Below are 8,622 nucleotides of genomic sequence, written 5' to 3'. Positions count from 1 at the left end.
AAGAGTTGGATATTCACTTTATAAAATGATTCTCCACTTTACGAGACCTGTTACCTCTAATGTCCTTTAATTGGCCAGACATCTTAATGCAGTTAAAATAGAATCTGACTTTGTAAAACCCATTTTTCTGGGTGATGGTCAGCCTTGCGTTGAAGAAATCTGCATTGATTTGCTTTAATCCAAACCTCAGCCTGGTGCACTCACACTTGGAATCTGAAGAAGGAAGGAAGTGTTGGCCTCAGCGAGTAGATACAACTGAAGGCCATGTTCATGCTGGACTCAAGGTCAAATGTCTTGAGCTCTAGTCTCTGCTGTGTCAGCAACAAGCTGTGGAACCCTCCACAGGGCCTTCTCCTCTCTTGGGCTTCTTTTAGAAGGCAAGAGGCTCAGATCCCAATGGCCTCATGGTTTCTCCTAGCACTGACTGTGTGGCTTTGTATTTATGAATGCCTTGGGCTACAGACTGACCCATGGGTGCTCTTGTAGTTAAGAATATAGAGCTTAAAAGCACGATACAGTATTTGTTTTTCTCTTTCTGACTTACTTCACTCTGTATGACAGACTCTAGGTCCATCCACCTCACTACAAATAACTCAATTTCATTTCTTTTTATGGCTGAGTAATATTCCATTGCATATATGCGCCACATCGTCTTTATCCATTCATCCGATGATGGACACTTAGTTTGCTTCCATGTCCTGGCTGTATGCTAACACATATATATGGAATCTAAGGAAAAAATATATACACTGCCAAATGTAAAACCGATAGCTAGTGGGAAGCAGCCGTATAGCACAGGGAGATCAGCTTGGTGCTTTGTGACCACCTAGAGGGGTGGGATAGGGAGGGTGGGAGGGAGGGAGACGCAAGAGGGAAGAGATATGGGCACATATGTATATGTATAACTGATTCATTTTGTTATAAAGCAGAAACCAACACACCATTGTAAAGCAATTCTACTCCAATAAAGATGTTTAAAAATAATAATAATGGTGTATTTAGTTGAATAAATTGAGGCTTACGCATCATCCTTTGGGAAACTTAAAATGAAAGTCACCTCTGAAGTAAGCCAAGGGCGCAGCAGTAAGAGGAACTCTTTGTAAGTGTTGGAGAAGGATAGATCCTCAAGCAGTAAATAGCAGGGGTTGATGTAGTACAAATCATGCCAGACAAATTTAACTGCTCTTTTTGTAATCTATAGAAATGCCAGATGAAGAGATAAAAGGAAAGCAGTGAATATAATAGCTCTCAATTTTAGGAAAGTGCTTAGGAATAGTGACTTGGGTGAGGGTCTGGGGAAAAAATTAATAATAACAATTCAAATGGGCCTGGCAGGGGGTCCCAGCCTGAGGCTGGGAAGCAAGGAATCTCACTGCCCTCAGAGGGTGTGGGAAAGCGAGCTGGGGATCAGGTGCTGGGAGGAGGCTGCAGGGCAGGGGCCCCCATGCACTGCCCGGAGCCTGCACGTCAACTGAGGCCTGAGTCAAAGTTTGACAAATCCTCACGACCCAGAGTGTGGCCCTGGGAGAAGCAGCAGGGACAAGGCTGGAGCTGGCCAGAAATGCAGAATCTCAGGCCCCACCCCAGCCAGGCTGCAGGGGCATCTGCGGGCGACAAGCGCCCCAGGGAAGTCACATACACACTGACATTCCCGAAACACTGCTCTAAACACTGCCAGGGTGCAGGGCACCACAACCCTCTAATCAGGTGCCGCCTCCCTCACCTTCACCCCACTCCTCAGCAATGCCCCCCAAACATGCTGCTCCAGAATTCACCCTCCTGCTCCCCGACATCAAACTATTGCCTCACTCCCCTAGTGCCGGCTTGTTCCCCTGGAAAGTCTCAGCCAGACTAAGTGATAAACACCATGGAGATGTTTGTCTTTTTTAAATGAGTCAGTTCATGATACTCTACTGGTGGGATTTCAGGCCCCGTAATACTAGATGGATCTGGGCAGAGGATCCCGCCCTGAAATCAAGGATAGAAACTTGAATTGAGTGCCCTCCCCTCCCCACCTCCATGCCAGGTACTAAGACATACTTTGTCTCATTTATTTCTCACAATCCTGAAGGTTTTGTTATCCTCCTTTTAGGGCGAAAAGGACACTCAGAAAGGTTAACTTGTCTGAGGTTACACAACCAGGAGGGACAGAATCGAGCCTGCTTACCTGCTGTCTTCCAAAGTCAAGACCTTCCCCCAGCGTCCTTCCACCTCACTCTCTCTGCCTCCCTGTGTGGATCTCCTTGCCGAGCCCTCATCAGGCCCACATCTGAATGGCTGCAGTTGAGGGTGACTGTGAGGGACTCTGTTCATTGAGCCTCCGAACCTCATCGACACCAACTTCTATGATGGCTCAGAGGTTTGAGGAATGAGAGCTAGGGGTAGAAAGACAGAAAAGAAAAGAAAGTATATGAACCCACCAGGCACTAAATATGTTATTTAGATCCGACTTCTTTCCAAAAACAATTTAAGTAAACTTAGTAGAAAACTCATATATATTAGTCCCTTTATAATACTAATTAGTAAGAGTGCTACATAATAAGGGGAAAAGATAATTTCACAGAGACCCAGGGAAAAGACAGCTGCCCCCACCAAACACAAACTTAGCTTTAGGTTCTCCGATAGTTGAGGCAAACGAGTATGATGACATTTTCTAATAAAAGTGAGTGTGATCAGGAAAGGCCCACCTTTTTCTTAGCACTTATAGGAAGGCATCTTATGAAACTGACAGAAGACCCTAACTGGGAAGGAGTGGAAAAAAATTATCTGTGACCTGGAGCAGCAAAATGTTTGGGCAAGGTGCCCCTAAATGAGAGCCGACTTCGAAAGGCTTAAGCATTAACACAAGAAGGAAAAAATAATCATAAAGACAGAGATGGATTCAATAAGTGGGGGCGGGGACCTCAAAAGTGAGGATCTGCTGAGAGAGAAGCAGCCCCAGAGCAGAGCACAAATTAGATGAGCTTGCTGTGGGAAGTGGCAGAGAAATAAATAAAAAAGGCAAGATGATTTGGGCATGTGTGCATGTGCAGGGCCCACAACACAAAGCCAGGAGGAAATGGTCTCTGGTGGTGAGATGGAGCCTGGGAGATCGCAGCCAGCTGTGGGCATCTCATTACCCGACAGAGGTAGGCAAAGTGGAGAGAGTTCAGGGAAGGGCACCAGGCATGATTAGGTAGCAGGAGAGATTAATTTACGAGGAAAGATTAAAAACTAAAATAGGCTTGCTGGGCTCTGGGAAGGCTGGCTCCCAGTGTAGAGGGGTAAGGGAGGCACTAGGGAAGGTAGCAAAGGGGGAGGAGGAGGCCTAGCCTGGACCAGGCCCATGAAGGGACGAATGGGCCAGGGGTAGGGAGAGATGGTGGAAACACCCACCTAAGGAGACCTCAGTCAAAATTAGAAACTAAGATGAAGCTGCCATTTTTAGCTGCCTTATACAGAAGCTGCAGAGCCACGAGTTCTGCACAAAGAGCCGTCAACACATCCTCTCCATCCCACTCTTACTGTGATCAATGGGGCTTATTTTTGAGATGGAGTGGATGGGGCGGGGGCTTAGTTCATTCATTCAACATTGTCGGGCATCTACTATATGCTAGGAATTGTGCTAAGCATTGAGGAGACACAGATAAGACACAGTCCCTCTAAGTGAGAGAGTGGCATAGACATATGTACACTACCAAATGTAAAATAGATAGCTAGTGGGAAGCAGCCACATAGCACAGGGAAATCAGCTGGGTGCTCTGTGACCACCTAAAGGGGTGGGATAGGGAGGGGGGAAGGGAGACGCAAGAGGGAGGAGATATGGGGCTACATGTATATGTATAGCTGATTCACTTTGTTATAAAGCAGAAACTAACACACCAGTGTAAAACAATTATACTCCAATAAAGATGCTAAAAAAACGACACAGTCCCTGATCTCAAGGCACTTGAGAGTGCAGCTCATTCAATTCTTACAAGTCAGTGTAATAAGTACTCCTATTTGAAAAAACGTAAACAGAGAGCACTGGAAACCAGACTGAGAAGCCAAAGGAATACTTCTCAGAAGAGGGTGCGCATGAACCAAGTTTGGAGGGTTGATAGGCATTAGCTAGCTAAGGCAGTGGATGGATGGATGGATGGACGAGTTATCAGGCAGAAGGGACAGTAAGTGCAAAGATGCGGTCTGAAACAGCATAACGTGTTCAAGGAAATTAAAAAATTCGAATTTGCCCGGAGAAAGGCGGGTAGGAAGGTAAAGAGAAGAAGGTTAATGTATTAGGCAAGGGCCCGATCATGAAAGAACTTGTATGCATGAAGCTCAGAAATTTGAAACTCAAACTGGAGGCTCTGTGGAGTCAGCAACCAGAGGCTTTTAAGAAGCGGCATGGCAAAATCAAGTGTAATTTTGTAACGATTACTCTGATGTCAGTGGAAACACGTACCCACGGGGAAGGACAGTCAGGGGACAAGGAAATCAATTTGAGGACTATTTCCATGATCCCGGTAGGAATCTACAAGAGGCTGAACTAAGGCAGGGATGGCAGAGACACAGAGGCTGCAGACCTTTCTAAACGCTTGGCAAGAGCAGCTGGGCAGGAAGATAGAGACTAGTAAATAAGGTCTTGGCATGGGTTCCTGGCTGGGTGGTGGTGTTCATCCCTGAGGTAGGCAATGGTCACACAGGTTTCAGGGAGAAGTAAGAGTTCTATTCAGACAGGTTGGGCTTGATAGGAGTGTAGATATCCTGTAGGCAGGTGGGCAACATGTTGGTACTCAGTCAGGACTCAGAGATTCAGCAGTTATCAAATATTTGTGATGGGCTTCCCTGGTGGCGCAGTGGTTGAGAGTCCGCCTGCCGATGCAGGGGACGCGGGTTCGTGCCCCGGTCCGGGAAGATCCCACATGCCGCGGAGCGGCTGGGCCCGTGAGCCATGGCCGCTGGGCCTGCGCGTCTGGAGCCTGTGCCCCGCAACGGGAGAGACCACAACAGTGACAGGTCCGCGTACCAAAAAAAAAAAAATATATATATATATATATATTTGTGATAACCGAGGTCACAGTGTGAAGGAGAAGCCCCCCAAAAGGATTACACAGAAACTGGAGAGCAGAGCACCAAGAACAAGTCTTGGGGGATACCAACAGCTAAGTGGTCAGAGAAGGAAGGAAGGCTGCTGAGAAGGGTGAGAAGGGGCAGCCTGAGAGATTGTTGGAAAACAGAGAGACCATGGGAACACACAAATCAAGTGAGGAAGAGTTTCAGGAAGAAATGATGAACAGTATGAGATGTCAACAAAATTCAAGCAAGTAAGGACCAAAGTATCCACTGAATTCAACATTATGGAAGTCAATGGAGAGCAGCAAAAAGAGTGATGGATGGATCAGATGGGGCTTAAGCCAGATTGCAATAAGTTGAGAGGGATGCAAGGAGGTGACAAGGACAAGAAAGAGTGTAGCAAACACTTGGAAATGATTGGCTGTGAAGGGCAAGAGTAAGACAGGACAGCTCCTAGACTGGGATGTGTGGTTGACAGGGGTATACGGTTGGTCTAAATTAATTGGTTCTTAAATGACAATGACCTGAACATGTTTTCAGAGTGTGGAGGCAAATAGGTAGAAGATTTCAAGGGAATAAGACAGAGGGCTGGACTGAGCTCTGAGAATGGGCTATTGGCACCTAAGATTTCAGCGTGGGATCAGTTCTGGGTCATTCCAAGTCCAGAGTAAGCAGTCCTTGCTATATTCACACTCGGCTCTGACCAACTGATTTGAAGTCAGAGGTGGAGCCGATGAAGCCATCAGCCATTTTGGCAAGTAACATGGGAGAAAAGAGAAAATACAGCCTCATACACTCTTCCAAGAAATTACCCTCTAGTTAGGCATAAAGATACATTTCCTGTAAAAGGTTACTAAGCATTATAATGTAAGGACCCTTGCTTTAGCCAGGGTCACCTCAAAAACAGAACTTGAGGCAACAGCTTACTTTCTGTGGTTTTACTGGAGCGTTCAATCCCAGGGAAGCGAGAGGGAGGGTGTGGGATAAGAAATATATTTAGTCTCTGTCTATGGTTCCTGGGGCAGAGCTCCTAAGACCCTGGTAATTTCCTAAGTGAGAGGAAACTCTTTGTTTTTCGAAACAAGGGCTTTAAATCAGGACGGGACCCTTATACAGCATCAGGATGGGGCTAGTCACAAGAAAGCCCAAGGACTAGAGGGCTGGCATTTACAGCCCCACCACCAACCTCCAGGAACTGCGTGTGGTAGCCGGGAGGTGTGGGATGCTAGAGATGAAAGCTCTATGAAAACCCTTGAACAACAAGATTTGATGAGCTTCCACGTTGGTGAACACATGCCAGGAGTGCGGTGCATCTCAGTTCTATGGAGACAGAAGTTCCTGTGCGGGAGACCCTTTCAGACCTCATCCTGTCTACCTCTTCATGTGGCCGTTGATCTGTATCCTTTCTAATACACTTTACAATACACTGGTAAATGTAAGTAAATGTTTCTCTGAGTTCTGTGAGCCACTCTAGCAAATTAATCAAACCCAAGAAGGGGGTCGTGGGAACCTCTGATTTATAGCCATTGGTCAGAAGCACAAGAGATAATCTGGACTTGCGACTGGCGTCTAAAGAGAAGGGTGGTGTTGTGGGGATGAGCCCTCAGCCTGTGGGATCTGATGGTATCTTCAGGTAGATAGTGACAGAACTGAGTTAACTGCTTGGTGGTGTTGAAAAAACACACAGTGGAGAGGGGACAGGGAGTGAAACTGGAGCAGGGGGAGTGGAGATGTGCGGGTGCCTCACTCAGCTGGCCACCATCTGGCAACGAACATGCCATTTGCTTGGTCTTACAAGATGTTTCCAGAGTTGTTTCCATGAAACAACTGCTTCTTAGGACGTCCCCGGAAAGTGAGAAGGAGAGGGCAAGCACCTGATCACTGGCTCCTCCTTGTCTCTCTTCTCTCAGGGACCAAGGTCCACCCAGGAGGCATCATCTGGGTCGTGTTACCCAGCCAGAGCCACCGCGGTCCAGCCGGTCAGAGCACGGATGCCGAGGTCTCTCGGCATGTGGTCACTTGGCACCACACGTAGGGGCTCCGTGGGCTGTGGTGGAGGAAGCAGCTGGGCCTTTATAACCACAGGAATAGTGTGAAACTTCCCTAGGGCCACTGTGGCCAGGAAATGCACAAAGGGCCGAGGCCTGAGGTGTAGGCGAGCCAGGCAGATCTAGCCTGGTGCTGAGATCGGGTCCGGCACAGACTCGGTGTCTCCTCATGAGAATAGCATCAAGCAGTGCTCTGAGCACCTCCGGTGAATTAACTTTTCCAGGCTTCATTACAGCCTAATGAGGTACCAACACACACATTTAGAGATGGGAAAACTGAAGCAAAGAGGGGTTAAGGAACTTCCGTAACACCACACAGCTAGGAAGTGGCTGAGAGAGGATTCCGTCCCAGGCACTCTGTTGTGCCGTACTGCCAACCCCAAGAACCAGCGAGGGAGAAGCCCCCAAAGGAAACATCGTGTGGCAGAAAGAGGAACTGGGTTTCAGAAGCTGTGTAGGATCTAACGGGCAGAGAATAAGGAGGTGGGTGTTCGCAGTGGGAAGGGCAGACTGACAGAGAAAGTATAAATGACCTGAGCGAAGCTTGGCCAAGTAAGGACTGTGCGGCGATGGGTTCGGGCAGGACACTGGAATGTGCTCTGTAAGTAGACGGGGTGGGGAGTAGGGGTAAGGGAACATGGCCAGCTTTAAGCAGAGCTGCCGACTGCACATGCGCACTTGTGAGCCCTGACTCTCCTCCCACCTACCGGTGGGACTGAAGGGAGAAAACAGCCTCAGCCCCCGAGGGTGAGGGCGGCCTTGAACATACAGCAGCTTCCTGGTCTTTGTCCTCCAGACCCCCCTTGTCTGACCCCTTGAGGCCTAGTAGACCCCTTTCTGACCCTTTCCTACTTTCCCCTAACCCAGAATGCTATCCAAATCCTTCCAGGGGAGAAGCATTGAATATTTGTCGAGTGCCTGCTGGGAGAGACACTCATTTTTCTCGCTGAATTCCAGAGGAACCTGGCAAAGTGGGCAGTGATAGCCTCCAGCTTACCAGTGAGGACTAGCCTTGCCTTGGATCGGGCCAGTGTCAGAGGTGGGCGCTGGGTGAAGCTCCAAGAACCAACCCAGCTCCCAGGCCCACTGCCTGGCTGTGTCCGCAGGGCACCTGCAACCTCCGGATTCCCAAGTGAAAGATGCAGATTCCCCCATCCATCCTCCCATCCTGACGGTGCCTCTTTGATAACACAGACTGGAAAACGCCTTGAAAGTGAAAATGCCATAGAAACACAAAGCATCATTTCTCAGGCCCAAGAAGAACGTTGCAGCTGAGCTTGGATACCGGTCACCAAACCGGTACGGGGTGAGTCAGGGACAGTCAGGGCCAACAGGGGGCGGGGGACAGGGGGGACAATATTCCCACCAGAACTCCTTCGCCCGAGGTGCATTCAGTTAAACTCTTTTTAGGACATGCTTGAAATGTTGGAATTGGCCCTTTCTTCATTATCATATACGCCCCACATGGTTGAGCATTGATAGTTGCTTTCTAATCATTTTTTTTTTTTTTTTTTTTTTTTTTTTTTTTGCGGTACGGGGG

This window comes from Physeter macrocephalus, chromosome 19 (assembly GCF_002837175.3).
Source record: "Physeter macrocephalus isolate SW-GA chromosome 19, ASM283717v5, whole genome shotgun sequence".
In the NCBI taxonomy this organism is placed as follows: domain Eukaryota; kingdom Metazoa; phylum Chordata; class Mammalia; order Artiodactyla; family Physeteridae; genus Physeter; species Physeter macrocephalus.
This window is presented reverse-complemented; position numbering follows the sequence as displayed.